The sequence below is a fragment of the Galeopterus variegatus genome, unplaced genomic scaffold (assembly GCF_000696425.1).
Source record: "Galeopterus variegatus unplaced genomic scaffold, G_variegatus-3.0.2 Scaffold13183, whole genome shotgun sequence".
In the NCBI taxonomy this organism is placed as follows: Eukaryota; Metazoa; Chordata; class Mammalia; order Dermoptera; family Cynocephalidae; genus Galeopterus; species Galeopterus variegatus.
Window position 1 is genome coordinate 11,993 of NW_007739294.1, and position 15,277 is coordinate 27,269.

The 15,277-nt window shown below is 42.0% G+C and overlaps 1 long non-coding RNA gene across 1 annotated transcript; it reads left to right on the forward strand.

The window, feature by feature from the left end:
- The first annotated feature begins 95 nt into the window (after positions 1-95).
- Positions 96-4,334, forward strand: LOC103581493. Its single transcript, XR_549672.1, has 2 exons — positions 96-741; positions 3,349-4,334. It is a non-coding gene; the product is annotated as an uncharacterized LOC103581493 (long non-coding RNA).
- Positions 4,335-15,277: the final 10,943 nt, after the last annotated feature.

Genomic DNA, 15,277 nt, shown 5'->3' on the forward strand with positions numbered 1-15,277 from the left:
CCCCCGCCGCCGCCCCACAACCCCGGGCAGAAGGGCTGATTTCTACCCACCCGCTCACCCAGCCTACAACAAAGAGACCAGCTCCGCTCACGCACGCAGACTCGCCGGTCCTACCACTGCCCCATCCTATAGTAGAACTAAAAACAGCATCTGCAAAAAGCCTGCGATATAACCGAAAAAGCCTGACATCAAACGAAAGGTTGACTCCCAAGAAAACAGATAATTCAAGAAACAGAAAAGAACTTAAAAATTTGAAAATTTCTCAAATACTTGAGAAATTCTGGCATCCATTTCCATGAAACAAAAAATAGCATGAACTTTGGGAAATGACGAACGGCACAGGATACATTATGAAAAAATAAAGGGGGAAGTGTAACTAAAAACTTAAGGAAAGATAAACTGTACAAGAATGGTCCAAATAGCAGGCACACTCTCTAAATTAGCATACAAGTGAATAGACTTCCAAGTGAATGGAATGAATTCTAAGCAATTGCTGGACTGAGTAAGAACTTGGAGGAAATTAATAGCATGATGTGGAAGGCATACATTTCCTCATCCCCGAAGAAAAAAACAATGATAAAACAAACTACAGGGAAAAACAAGCATTTCAAACTGTACAAGAAAATCATGCTTCAAACATCAAGCAATCTCAGCTGTTGCATGGTTTTGAACAGTTGCCAGACTGTGAGAAGGGGAATCTGTTTGAATACTGGCGTGTGGATCGAGACTCTGGAGTCACAGGTGAGAAAATCCAATCATGGCACTCAGCCTTGCTATTCAGTGAACGCTATTTAAATAATCATTGTAATGTAAATAGCAGTTGTGGTTTTCAGTTTTTGGAGCAAACCTCAAGGCAAAGCATTCAAATAATGATGGTTACAGAATAGAATGGAAATGTTACCAACTTGGACAGTGCACAAGTACCGTGAGCAGGTTGGCAGGCAGAGGGAAAGAAATGGAATAGTGGGATTTACTGATTTTCATTATATGTCCTTTTGTAGCATTTGATTGTTTAAACTATATGCATGTATTGCTTTGAGTAAAAATGAAAACTTATTGGAGATGAATTTACTGCATTTAGAAGGAAATTTGGGGGTGGAGGGTTGGGAGTGGCACTTGAGTTCAGGTAAATTCTGAGTTAAAACATGTGCCTTCCTATCTTTCTGCAATAATGTATGTATATCCTAAAATGTTCCTGAATGATCACACTAAATGTGATTTCCGTAACCTTTTAAACTCCTTGCTTTCCAAGCAGACCACAGACTATACGGAAATGCTTTAAAAATAAAAATGGCCAGTCTTCAAATAGCCCAGAGCTTCCTCATGCTATGAAATGTTGCATGAACAAATCTATGGAATGTCATAGTTCAGATAAAAACAAAACAAAACTGTGATTAGTTTTCAAACCTTAGGAATTGGACAAGGGTCCCGTGATGTCTATACAAGGGCTTTACATTTTGCTATTGATCATAACAGTAAAACAGTGGGAAAAACCTATATGTCCAACAGAAGAAGTTTGGTTAAATAAAAATAGCACATTTAGGGCCGAGCCCGTGGTGCACTCGGGAGAGTGCAGCGCTGGGAGTGCAGGAGCGCTCACACCGCGGGTTCGGATCCTATATAGGGATGACCGGTGTGCTCACAGTGCTCACTGGCTGAGCGCAGTGCGGCCGGTCTCAAAAAAAAAAAAAAAGGACAAAAAAAAATAGCACATTTATGTAATGGGACACTATGTGGCCATTAAAAACAATAAGGAAATATATTTGATCAATGTGGAATGAGTTTAATACATATGAAGTCACCTAATGACTCAAGTTGTCGAGCCAGAGGGTGTATTAGTCCGTTTTTGTTGGTCATAACAAAATACATGGAACTGGGTGATTTATAAAGGAAAACAACATTTATTGTACAGTTTCTGAGGCTGGGAAGCCCGAAGTCCATCTGGTGGTGGTGACAGTGACCCAGGGGTCTCACATTGCAAGGTGGTGGAAGCAGAGAGAGCAAAAGGCAGACTCTCCTCTTCTTTTAAAGCCCTCAGAAGCACGCCCATGACCACCATTTTCAATCCATTTACTAAGGCATGGTCCTGCAATCCAATCACCTCTTCAAGGCCCCACCTTTCAGTTACCATAATAGGATTTCCCACCCTCTCAACAGTCACAGCGGGGGCTAAGTTTCTAATGCATAAAACTTGGGGAATATAATTCAAGCTTCAATTAGTTTTGGGGGGACATAAATTCAGTCCACTACAGAGGGTAATATATATTACATACATACATTCACACACTCAACTGAGTTATAGAGAAATAATAATAACTGAAAACCTTACCGCACACTTACAATACGCCATGCAAAGCACTTTATCTACATCATTTCATTTAATTCTCACAACAACCCTGACATAGGGACTACTGTTACCCACCATTTTCAGGAGAGGACACAAACACGGAGAAGTATAGTGGCAGAGTGATGAAATAACACCAATCACTCTTCCTACTAATATGAGACATTCATTGTATATTTATTTAAGAAATTTTGCAGCATCCTTTAAAGTTTTATTGCATAATTAGTGGTCCGAGGAGGTGCCATGGATGCTGGAATTTGGGGAAACCAGGGCTAGACGCTCTATTGCTGCAGCCTCACGGCTGGCTGCTCCTTAGCACTTGCACCATCGCACTGTGGGGGGTCAGTGAACTCACAGTCACTTAAGGAAGACTGGAATTCTAACAAAAGAAATTGCTCTTAATGAAAAACAGAAGCATTCTTTATAACAAGCACTCAAGTAAAAACGAATTGGTTTCAGTGTGGAAACCGTAAATAATTAAATATCACTTTCTACTTGGGGAAAACACAGCATTTTACCCATTAACAAAGAAAATTCAAATACCCATATACACATCCTTAAACAGTGACTCACATTTTAATATTTTAACTTGCACAGAGCACAGGCATTTGGTTTTGTATTTCACTTTTCAAATCGTTTCCTCTAAATCCCAGCAGGTGTAATTTCTCTCATCCTACACGCCCCCACCCCAAAAGGGGCAAGACAGCCAGTGAAACTACAGCATCACCAGATTTATCCACCTGCTCTCTTCCATGATTTTCAGACCTTCGTGACCTGGATGTTTCTAGCAACTCTTGGCATAGGCTTAATTGCAGAGTTAGATGCACTTGAGCACAGCTAACACACTTTAGAGCAACAGAAAATGTTCTTTAACTCAGACTTACCTAGAGGTGCAATTCTCAGAAAGCACCAAATGGGAGGGAGCCCCTCTCTTACATGCTGGATCAAAGGAGAATTCTTGTTCGACCTTGACTCTTTATCATTTCCTCTTTCCTTCCCTCCAGGTTTTCTCCTGATATGACCAGACTTAGGACTTTACAGGCACAGATGCAGGTTCCAGGCCCTGGACTTCCCTCAGACCAGTCTACAGCCTGGGCACCCTTGGCCTCTTCCTTGGGCATAGTTTTGTGACTGCCTTCAGATTCAGACGGGTTCTGGTCACCTGAATGACGACTGACATTGACCCCACTCTCCAGCAACTCAGAGAGACTGTCTCTAGAACTCCATCCTCCAGTACAGGGGTGGGAGTGGGCACAGAGTTGTAAACATTCCATCCTTCAAGGCATGTCTTACAAGTCCCCAATTTGGGCAGTTTGACTGCAAATCCAACAGCTTCACTTCAAACCCTTCCTGAAAAATGCTTGGAAACCTAGAGGCCAGGTTCATAAGCCACAATTTGTTGAGCCAAAGAATCTGAATGATTTGGGGTAAGGTAACCAAAGTCCTAAAAGGTGGAGGCTCCAGGACAAGTAAGGATATCTAATATTTGGGGACTTTTACTGAGTACTAATGTCTGTCCGTCACCTGTATTTCTACTCCAAGTAGTCCTGTGGTCTGGAGAAGTGAAGCCCTGTGATTTTAATCAGTTCCCCAAAAGAGGGGATGTTAGGTAGACAGAAAAGTAATACAGACAATAGTTACCTTCTACTCCATGTATTCCCAGCATGTACGAACGCCCTTCTTCCATTCATAAGATTTTGAAAAGGCTCCCTCCTGGCATAATTGAATTACTCCTCATGCAGCCAGGAGCTACCCAAAGAGAGGCAACACATACAAACACTTCCGGCTGCCATACTCAGAGGTGAGGTCATGGGACCTCTGTAGTTTCAGTTCTCCCAGTGATGTCTCTTCTTTCCCTAGTTCTGCCATCATCCCAACGTGGTATTCCACAACTCCATGACCTAAATGCTGAATTTACCACCACCACTCTGTCCTACTTATACTACTAAAGAAGTGTTATGAAGAATAATAAAGATATAAGTAAAGGAGAGATGAGAGAAGCTTTTTTCTTAAAAAAGAAAGACAATAAGCAGGAAAATACAGATAGAGGGTACAGGCCTCATTTCTGCACACAGCCATGAAGTGGTCCCGTTATTTGTCACTTCTCCATCAATTCCACAATCCCTTTGATTTTCCCACTGGGGAGGCCCAATCCTTTCTTCCTGAGGAGAATGAGCCCTTGGTAGTCCTTTGTAGGGTCGCAGTACTCTGTAACGTACCCTCTCGGGACTGTTGTATAAGACGGTACCTTAGTGTACCTAAGCATCTGTATTTCTCCCCATCTTTATTGTATACAATGAACAATATAATCACCCTTTCTGAGTGGCTCCAGGGGCTACGAGTGGCTTCAAATTCAGTGGAACAATTATTTTTTTCCATCCTGAAAGTGTTTTCTCCTAGGAAACTAAAACCTCTAAGCCAGCAGAGATCAGAGCTGCAGGTACGAGAAGTAAAACTGTTGTAGATGGTTTGGGTGTAATTATGAGGGTCGCCGCCTTTATTTTCACTCCTCTGTTCCCAGACTTGCAAATCTCGGCAGCAGGAGTAAAGCTCTACATATTGGTTGCTGGTTCATGGTATATATTTTACATCCTAGCAGCCTCCACTGTGATTCTATCAGGGCTTGCAAGCCACAGGCTCCATATAGCATCCTGACTTACTCCAGACATTGTGGGCACCACTGGATCTGCTAGATGGTAAGGGTCAAAGGGTAAACCTGCTAGATGGTAGACTACACCAGCTGGAGAGCCTTGTTTTAGCTGTGGATCCACACTAACCTGCATATGTTAGGAATAACAGCTACATTTTCCATGTGTTGGAAAATGACAAAATTCTCTGCAGTTCCCATAAAAATATCCTGTTGCATTTATGTCCTATGCTGATAAGGAGAGAGAGGTCTGATAGCTGCCATTTGCCCCCGGCTTACCCGAAGACCCCTTTCTTCAGGGGCCAGGTAGCCAATGTGGCCACATTTAGGAGACTGGCACCTGTCTCTGCCTGGAGATTTCGGAAGTCAGGAGGCGTGCCTGTTCCAGCAGGGCGAGTAGGGATCATGATATGGGAGAACTACCAAGAAAAGGATGGGGGCAACCTCCCACGCCATGCCTTCTCTCTGCATTCTTCAGAGGGAGCATAAGATGACTTTACGGTGTTTCATGACACCATGTAGAGGAAGTAACAGAACCTCAGGGCACCCTGACAGCTACCAGCCAGACGAGGAACACTCCACCTCGAGAGGACACTGGGGACTTGGATGTCTGGTGGTTCTAAAAGGAGACCCAAATGTCCGTGTCTGAGGGGGTGCTCGGCCACAGTGTGGGATGCTGTAAGGCTGAACATTAACGACAACAAGAAAAAGTGCACGCCATAAGCCTGAAAGCAATGTGCAGATGCTGCCTGACGCTAAGCATATCCAGGAACTGGTGGAATAATCCCAGAGGAGGGGTTCAGGGTCTCACTGGGCCTATCAAGTCACAGACTCAGAAAAGAATTTCATTTTCCTCTCACCTCCATACGCACTCACTCACCTCTGAGGTAAGCGCTACTGCAGGGGGTTCTGGGTCCACTGGCACTAGCATTCTTAACTTAAACTCAGTTTCCAGTTAGTTTCTGAAAGGCTTGGGCTATCCTTCCCCCTGCAAGTTGCCACGGTCAGTGGGTGCAGGTGCTTTCGGGGTAAGACCAAGGGGTAGTTCACAAGTGTTATAGCAAATTTCTCCCTCAGGTTTGCCTGGTCTTCCGTCCATTCTAGGGGCCCTGGGTCTGTGTAATTAATGATTAATGCCTGGGTACTGTATGTGAGCTGTTAGGCTAGTGTGATGACTCAACTGCCAAGCGCCTCTGTCAACCAGACCTAAGAATCATTTTGGTAGATTTCATTTCTGGAAACTCCAAACTTAATTATACATAGCCAGAGATCTATGTATATGTACTAGTCTTCTCAGGCTGCCATAACAAAATACTCCAGATTGGGTGGCTTAAACAACAGACATTTATTTTTTCACAGTTCTACAGACTGGAAGTCCAAGATCCAGGTGCTAGCAGGGTTGGTTTCTGCAGAGCCCTCATGATTTAATCACCTCCGCAAAGGCCCTGCTTCTTAACATCACCACCATGGGGATTGAGTTTCAACATGAATTTTGGAGGAGACACCATTGTTCAAACCATAGAAAGTCTCCACCCTTATGACCTTATTTAACTTTACCTCCATTAAAGGCCTATTGCCAAATGCATTAGGGGTTAGGGCTTCAACAGATGAATTTGGGTGGTGGATGCAATTTAGTTAATAACAGCATGCCAGATGAGCCCTAGTTGTATGTTATGCTAATAATACCCACGTTGCTGCTGATGTTAACTGCCACCACCTGGACTCATTTATTCCAGGCTGCCCCCACCCCTCCACCGACCTCATGCACATGCTGCAAATCAGGGAGTCCATTTTAATGGCACCTTATTGACATCCTCAGTCTAGTGAGAACGGCCAGCAGAAGTGCTTTTGAAAGCTGCTGATGCTTCCCTCATTCGGCAATTCCCCGAGGCAAGGGTTATAGGACAGATGTTTTAGTTTATTGGGAGGGCAAAGTTAGGGAGTGAATGGGTGGGATGCTCACGATAGATCCAACACAGTATTCTCATGTCCAGAAGCTTTTAACTTTTTCCTCTACGTTATGCCAGTGGGCTTTAGCCCCTCAATGTCATTTATCACAGGCTAGCATCTGGCCCAGGTTTGCATGAGACAACCCAGAAAGCAGAATCAAAGTCTTCTGCGTGAGCCCAGCACAGTGAATTAAACTCATGAGTACCTACCACTTATTCTGTATTTATTCCTCAGCTGACACTGCATCTCACTTCCACCCCTGGGTCCTATCCCTTAACTCGGTCTAGACGGACGACAGCATTTTGGGATGGTGGATATTATCCTCTCCATTAGGTGGCCCCTCCTCCTCCACACACAGACACCCTGGTTCCATGCACTAGATTAGACTGGACTAGAATAGAATTATTGACTCATATCATGAAAGTGACTATTTATCCTCAGTGGATTTGGAATGACCCCACCTTTGCGCTATAAGCATTTTATCTTCTCTCTGTGAGGAGGACAAAGGAGTAGTTATAAGTAGCCAACTTCAACACCTGTTGTCGCCCACAATGATCAGTTCAAGCTAATCATGATTCTACTATTCTGCTTGCCAGCAAATGAAAAAAAAAAAAGATGACAATACCATCCAATCAGTGCCAGTGAGACGTGCAAATTATGCTAGGTGCTTCGGAGAAAAGTTTTCTTTCTCCTAAGAAGTAGATGCAGGGAGGGGTGGTTCTTATTTTTCCTGTGGAAATTGTTAGGTCTCTGTCTTAGTCCATTCAGACTGCAATAGCAAAAATGCCAATGACTTGGTGGCTTATAAACAACAAAAATTTATTTCTCATGCTTCTGTAGGCTGCAAACTCTAAGATCAAGGCTCCAGCAGATTTGGTGTCTGGTGAGGGCTCTCTTCCTCACAGACGGCGCCTTCCCGCCATGTGTGCACATGATGGAAGGAGTGAACAGGCTCCCTTGGGCTGCTTTTATGTTGGCACTAAGCCCATTCATGAGGGCTCCACCCTCATGACCTAATCACCTCCTGAAAGTCCCACCTCTTAATACTGTCACATTGGGGGGTTAACATTTCAACATATGAATTTGGGGGGGACACATTCAGACCATAGCAATCTGAACGTGACCCCAAGAAGTGCTGCAGCCATCTTTCCAAGAACCTGACAATTGAGCCAAATCATGGAGAATGACAGATCCAAGGGAATCACAAAGGAGAAGCCCAGAGGTATGGTAGGCTCCAGGTTCAGAGCTGCAGCCCCACTCCTTCCCCTCTCGTAGACGAGGATATGTAGCAGCGCACCCCATGGCCCTTTGGTGCACCTGAGTTCACCGGCAGCTGTGGACAGTTCCCCATCACATACTGACAGTTTCCCATCATAAGCACCCAGGCCTCTCTCCTCCGCCTGAGGGTGTTCTCCGGCATCAAGTTACATGCAGCAGAAATTACAGGAGATATGAGGAGAAATATATAGAAACATTTGGGAGGGTGGACTTTAATTCACCTTCTTTAGTTCAAGAAGCTTAATTGAACAAACACTTAAGAGAAGTAACTAAAAGACCTAAACCACATACTCAAAAAGGTAGATCTGATAGACAGATAGATAGATAGATAGACAGATAGGCAGATAGGTAGACAGACAGACAGATAGACAGATAGAACTTTGTATACCTTTCTTTCAAGTACCGAGACAGACAGACAGATAGATAGATAGATAGACAGATAGGCAGATAGATAGACAGACAGACAGATAGACAGATAGAACTTTGTATACCTTTCTTTCAAGTACCCATGAAGTAGACAGATAGGCAGATAGGTAGACAGACAGACAGATAGACAGATAGAACTTTGTATACCTTTCTTTCAAGTACCCATGAAGCATTTGGGAAAATCAACTATATGTTAAGCTCAGAGAAAACTTCGATAAATTCTAAAGAGAAGATATAATATAGATAATGTTCCCTGATATCAAAGGAATAAAACTAAACATCACTAACAAAATCAGAAAACAGAAATTCCCCTCTACCTGGAAACTGAAAAACTCTCTTAGCTCCTTGCGTCCAATGGTGAAAAGAAACCAAAACTGCAGAGTTTTAGAGAACAATGATAATGAAAGTACTCCACATCAGAAGCTACAGGACCTAGGGAAGGCAATGCTCAGAGGAAAATGCATAGGCTTTGCTCGGTATAGCATTTTCTGCTGCTGTAACAGAATACCACAGACTGGGTAATTTATATAGAAATGAAATGTATTTCTTACGGTTCTGCAGGCTGGAAAGTTCAAGGTTGAGGGTCCACATCTGACTGAGGGCCTTCTTGCTAGGAGTGTGCATGTCACCTCAGGTCTCTCTTCCTCCTCTTATAATGCCACCACTCTCATCATGGGAGCCCCACCCTGATGACCTAATCTAATCCTAATTACCTCCCAGAGGCCCCACCTCCAAATGCCACGAAGATATGAATTTGGGGATTAAGTTTTGAACACATGAAATTTGGAGGACTCATTCAAACCATAGCAGGCTTAAATACTTATATTGATTTAAAAAAAAAAAGATTAAACATAAGTAAAGCATGATTCAAAATTATAAGGAAAACAGCAAACCGAAAAAAGCAAAATAGAAGGAATTAAAAAAGATAAAAGCAGAGATAAATAAGTTAGGGAGACAGTAGAACTAATGAATAAATTAGTTCTTTTTTTAAAAGGCTAGATTGTTCATTTGTAAAAGTCTGTGAATTAAAGCACTAGATAACCTAACCAAGGGGGAAAAAAGGAAACACAAATACATAAAATAAGCAGTGAAAATGGAGAAATAACCACAGAAACAAAGGGTACACACGCACGATAACCTAACAGACCATATCGGACAACTACCTGCAAATAAAATTTTGGAGCCTGGATGAAATGCATACTTTCATAGAGAAACGTAATTAACTGAAACTTAACCCAGAGGAGATTAAACACTTAAACATATCAATTCCCACAAAAGAAAGAAAGTTTCAAAATAGCCAACCCCGAATAAAGCACCAGGTTCCATGGCGTCATGGGGAGCTCTATTAAAACTGTAAAGAATAGGTAATTCAGTGCTATTTCAAGAAAATAGACAGGAAGAAAGGAAAACTTTCAAATTATTTTTATGAAGTAAGTATAACATTAATTCAGTTTTGACCCAGCAATACCACTTAGAAATTCTTTAAAATTCCTCTGCACGTCTGAAGTGATGTATGTACAAGGTTATTCATTCCAGCACTGTTTGTAAACAGCAAAAGACTGGAAACAAGCCACATGTCCGTCCTTAAGGAAAAGGTTAAATGAACTACGGTACATCCACATAGCAGAGTGGGATGCAACCATAAAAATAATGAAGATATGATATGGAATGATTTCCAGTATATTTTTAAAGTAAAAGATACAAAGGTGAAAAACAAATTAGAACATGCCATCTTTTGTGTAAGAAAAGGGGGGAATAAATACATACACACACATGTTTACACACACACAGAAATATGGATTTGTATTTGCTTGTATTCACTCAAAGATGACACGTAATAAACTAATAACAGAGGTTACCTATAGGTGGCAGAGGGCGGAAGGACAGAGTGGTTGGTGACATGGTTGGAGACGAGACTTCTCAATGGATTCCTCTTCACACCGTTTGTATTTTCGAGCCATATGAATGTATTACCTATATAAAAATATGAAATTAAAAGATATAACAACATCAACACTGGCAGGAGCCACTGGAGAGAGTGGACCTTTGCTGTCTGAAAGTACGTGCCCTCTCTCTGCACGTATCTATCCAGGTATCCACGTGTCATTCATCTATCTTAATTTTTGTATCTTTCAAAGAAACATGCAGATATCAATACACTGCCCGAAAAGCTTGAGCATTTATATCATTAACCACTTAAACATGTTTACGGTTTTTCTGCTGATGCTAAAATATTACGTAAATATTTGTGTAAAAGGAAATGCACAAATCTTATGAGTACATTCTGTTTTTATTTATTTTATTTATTTTTTCAATTAACTTTCTGGTGTGTGTGTTCTTTTTTTATTTTATTAATACGATATTTTTTACATTGTAGGATGTTGCAGAGCAGTTGTGAGGGAGGGGGAGAGGGGAGAAGGGAAGGAAATGGGATGGAAGGAGGAGGAAGGGGGAAGGGTGGGATTTGAGGCCTTTTGTGAGGGGGAGTGGGTTAGTTTAACTGTCTTCACCAAAACAGTAAGTACTTACTTAGTAGAAACATTGGAAATGAACACATTCAGGTTTCGTCGTCTATTTTGGTGCACGGCTAATGAACAGAGGGAGGTGCTTGAGGAAGAGATCAGTGTAGCTGTGAAGGGGCGTGAGTCACTTGGGCAGGCTCTGACCTCGTTAAAGTGTTTGCAGTTTGGATCAAAGACGTTCAGTGTCTACCCCAGTGTGATGTGTACGTGGATGCTTGGATGCTGTGAGTGAATGAGGAGGACTGAGAGCCCCTGTGAAGAGTTTTTGTTTCCCTTTGATTTTTCCCTTTAACGTGTGCTTTATTTTAACTTGTTCTTTTGAGGTAATTGTAGATTCACATGCAGGTGGAAGAAATAATATAAAGAGATAATGTGTATCCTTCACCCAGTTTAACACCTTGCCTAACTATAGCACATTATCACAACCAGGAATTGAACACTGATACAGCCCACTGACCTTATTTAGATTTCACCACTTCTACATGCACTCGTTCGTGTGTGTGTATTTAGTTCTATTCAGTTTTATTACATGTATGGATTTGTGTGTCCACCACCATAGTCAAAACAGAACAATTTCAACAGAAGCATCCCTTATGCCACCCTTTTGCAGCCACAGCCACCTCCCTCCCACCCCCAACATCCCTAAGTCTTGGCAACTACTAATCTGTTCTCTATCCCTATAATTTTGTCATTTCAAGAATGTTATATAAAGGATCATACAGTATGTAACCTTGTGGGATTGGATTGGCTTTTTTCTCTCAGCATCACTCTCTGGGAATTCATTCAGGTTGTTGTGTGTAACAACATATTATTCTTTTTTTTACTGCTGAGTAGTATTCCATGGTCTGGATGTTCCATAGTTTAACTGTTCAACTGTCGAAGTACATTTTGGTTGTTTCCAGTTTCGGCCTATTACAAATAAAGCTGCTATGAACATTAATGTACAGATTTTTTATGTGAGCATAAGTTTTCATTTCAGAATTTATATACTTGACACCAAAAACACGATCTGTAGGAGGAAAAAGTGATTCATTGAATCTCATCTCAACTGAAAACTTTTTCCTGTGAAAGACACTGTGAGGAGGTTGAAGAGACAAGCTACACAGTGGAAGAAAATATTTGCAAACCATGTATCTAACATATCTAGAATATATAAACACTCAAAACTCAATACTAAAAACAGAAAACAGTCTAATTAGAGAATGAGAAAAGGTCACGAAGAGCCATTTCATCAAAGAGAAGATACAAAGGGCAAATGATGGCATTAGATGTTCAACGTCATTAGGCATTAAGGGCAATGCAAATTCAAACTGAAATAACGAAATTGAGATGTCACTACATACCCATCATAATGGAAAAACTTTAGAAATAATGTCAATTCCAAATGCTGGTGAGGATGCAGAGAATCTCACTCACTGCTGGTGAGAATGTAAAATGGTGCGGCCACTCTGGAAAAGAAAAACTGTGGTGGTTTCTTACAAAACTGATCATGCGATTACCATATAACTCAGCAATCACAATCCCGGACATTTGTCCCAGAGAAAAGTTTGCACAATAGCCGGTACACAAATGTTTATAGCAGCTTATCTGTGATAGCCCCAAACTGGAAACAATCCAGATGTCCTTCAGTAGGTGAATAACTAAGTAAACTGCTAATCCATAAAATGGAATATGATTCAGCATTCATTCAGTTTTGACATATGCATACATTTGGTTGCACTGGGACTGTGAAGCAAGTTGACAGACTTGCAAACACACTTTACTTTAACAGTGGTGTCAATTCCAACATCTATTATCTTTTCCTTTCTTTCTTGGTAGCTGGCCAGTAGGGGGATCTGAACCCTTGACCTTGGTATTACCTTTAACAGTGGTGTCAATTCCAACATCTATTATATTTTCCTTTCTTTCTTGGTAGCTGGCCAGTAGGGGGATCTGAACCCTTGACCTTGGTATTACAACACTGTGCTCTAACAACTGAGCGAACTGGCCAGCCCTCAACATCTATTCTCTAAAGATCCAAGTGGCAATGTGACATAGGTAGACGGATATAGGAATCTGGAATTCAGAGTGAATAAGTCTTTCCGGGAGAATAAAAGAGAAACTGGGATTTACAAGCATATGGTTGGAACTAGAAGAAAAGGCTAAGAGAGATGAACATTCGAATTTACTTCTGTCTCTTCTGATGTTTTTGATAAATCAGAAGTAACCAGCTGGTCTTGCTTAAGGGGGAGGGTGACACTTAAGGAAAGAGTGAAAGACTACCCTTCCCCTCCAAGTGGCAGACACCTGACATTATATATCTAAATTGGAGGCCCTTTGAACCAGAGGAAGGTCATCTAGAATTTGTGGTGTTAATGTTCTGTGGTGTTGTTTTAGGAGGCGTTAGGGTCTCCACAATGGTGCATGGAGTCCTATGCTGGGGGAAAGAGAGAGGATTGTGGTCACCCTGGCCAAATCTCAGCCAGTCCAGCTCCATGCCACCATGTACCCAAACGCTGACTAGTAAGAACTACTCTCTGGGTGATCTCTACGCTGCCTTCCCACTCTTTCGGCAAAGAAGCTGATTGGGTGAGATGGTGTGAAAAACACAGAAAAGAAATCCTTCCACTGCCAAGTTAGGTCCCATTTCCAGGGGCTTCGTGAGTGGAAGATTTCTAAGAAGTATCCAAAACCCAGTGTGTTGTGGGGGTTATACAAAATAGCGTCCACTGAAATGGTCCAACGTCAAACCTAAAAGCTAAATTTAAACATGGGACCTGAATCCTAAGAACAAACTAGAAAGCTGGGACTCTTTTAGCCCTATAAAAGGAAACAGTAGAGAGACAAAGTGGCTAGTCACAATATCCCTTGGACATCTACTTCGAGCCCAGACTCTACTAGGCTATTACAAGTACGGGTACAAGTAATGCCTACAAAACATTTATGTTCATAACTATGGCTAGACTCCTACTTGGACCTTTGGTAGGAGGCTCACTTAGAGCATTATGGTCTTTCAGGCTTGTATGACAAAGTGTCACCCATGCTTGTTTGGTGGTCTGATATGGAGACCATATGGATGTAGTGGATCAGATAATGGAGAACACCTCACCTAGGGTGTCCTAAGCCTGAAGGTAGGCTGTTCCCAGTCAAAGCAGGCCTGGGTACAGTGCCCCTTGAAGGCAAATCCATCATTGAACCGTCATTGTACCAGGAACGGTGTGGTAGGAGGGGGAGCCAAGAGCTAGGAGGCCCAATACACATAAGAACACATGGTAACCGAAGTGTCACAACTCAACAGAATACTCAATGAAACGTCTGGGAAAAATCCTATCCTTTTTGAGAAAATACACTAAGATATTTAACTCATACCAGACACCAAGTTACATTATACATGATTGTAAAAATTAAATCTAAACAAACGGCAAATGCAAGAGATATTACATGAATATTCACCTTTCTCTGCATGGAAAGTTGTTTTCAAGGCACAGCAACAAGAGAAACCAAAATAGAACACATCAATAAATTTAATCAGGTAAAAATTCAAAATTTGTCAAAGAAGCGATTCAAACACAAAATGAATGAGGAATAGATATTCCACAAATATTACAAGGGCTAATCAGAAGTAACCAGCTGGTCTTGCTTAAGGGGGAGGGTGACACTTAAGGAAAGAGTGAAAGACTACCCTTCCCCTCCAAGTGGCAGACACCTGACATTATATATCTAAATTGGAGGCCCTTTGAACCAGAGGAAGGTCATCTAGAATTTGTGGTGTTAATGTTCTGTGGTGTTGTTTTAGGAGGCGTTAGGGTCTCCACAATGGTGCATGGAGTCCTATGCTGGGGGAAAGAGAGAGGATTGTGGTCACCCTGGCCAAATCTCAGCCAGTCCAGCTCCATGCCACCATGTACCCAAACGCTGACTAGTAAGAACTACTCTCTGGGTGATCTCTACGCTGCCTTCCCACTCTTTCGGCAAAGAAGCTGATTGGGTGAGATGGTGTGAAAAACACAGAAAAGAAATCCTTCCACTGCCAAGTTAGGTCCCATTTCCAGGGGCTTCGTGAGTGGAAGATTTCTAAGAAGTATCCAAAACCCAGTGTGTTGTGGGGGTTATACAAAATAGCGTCCACTG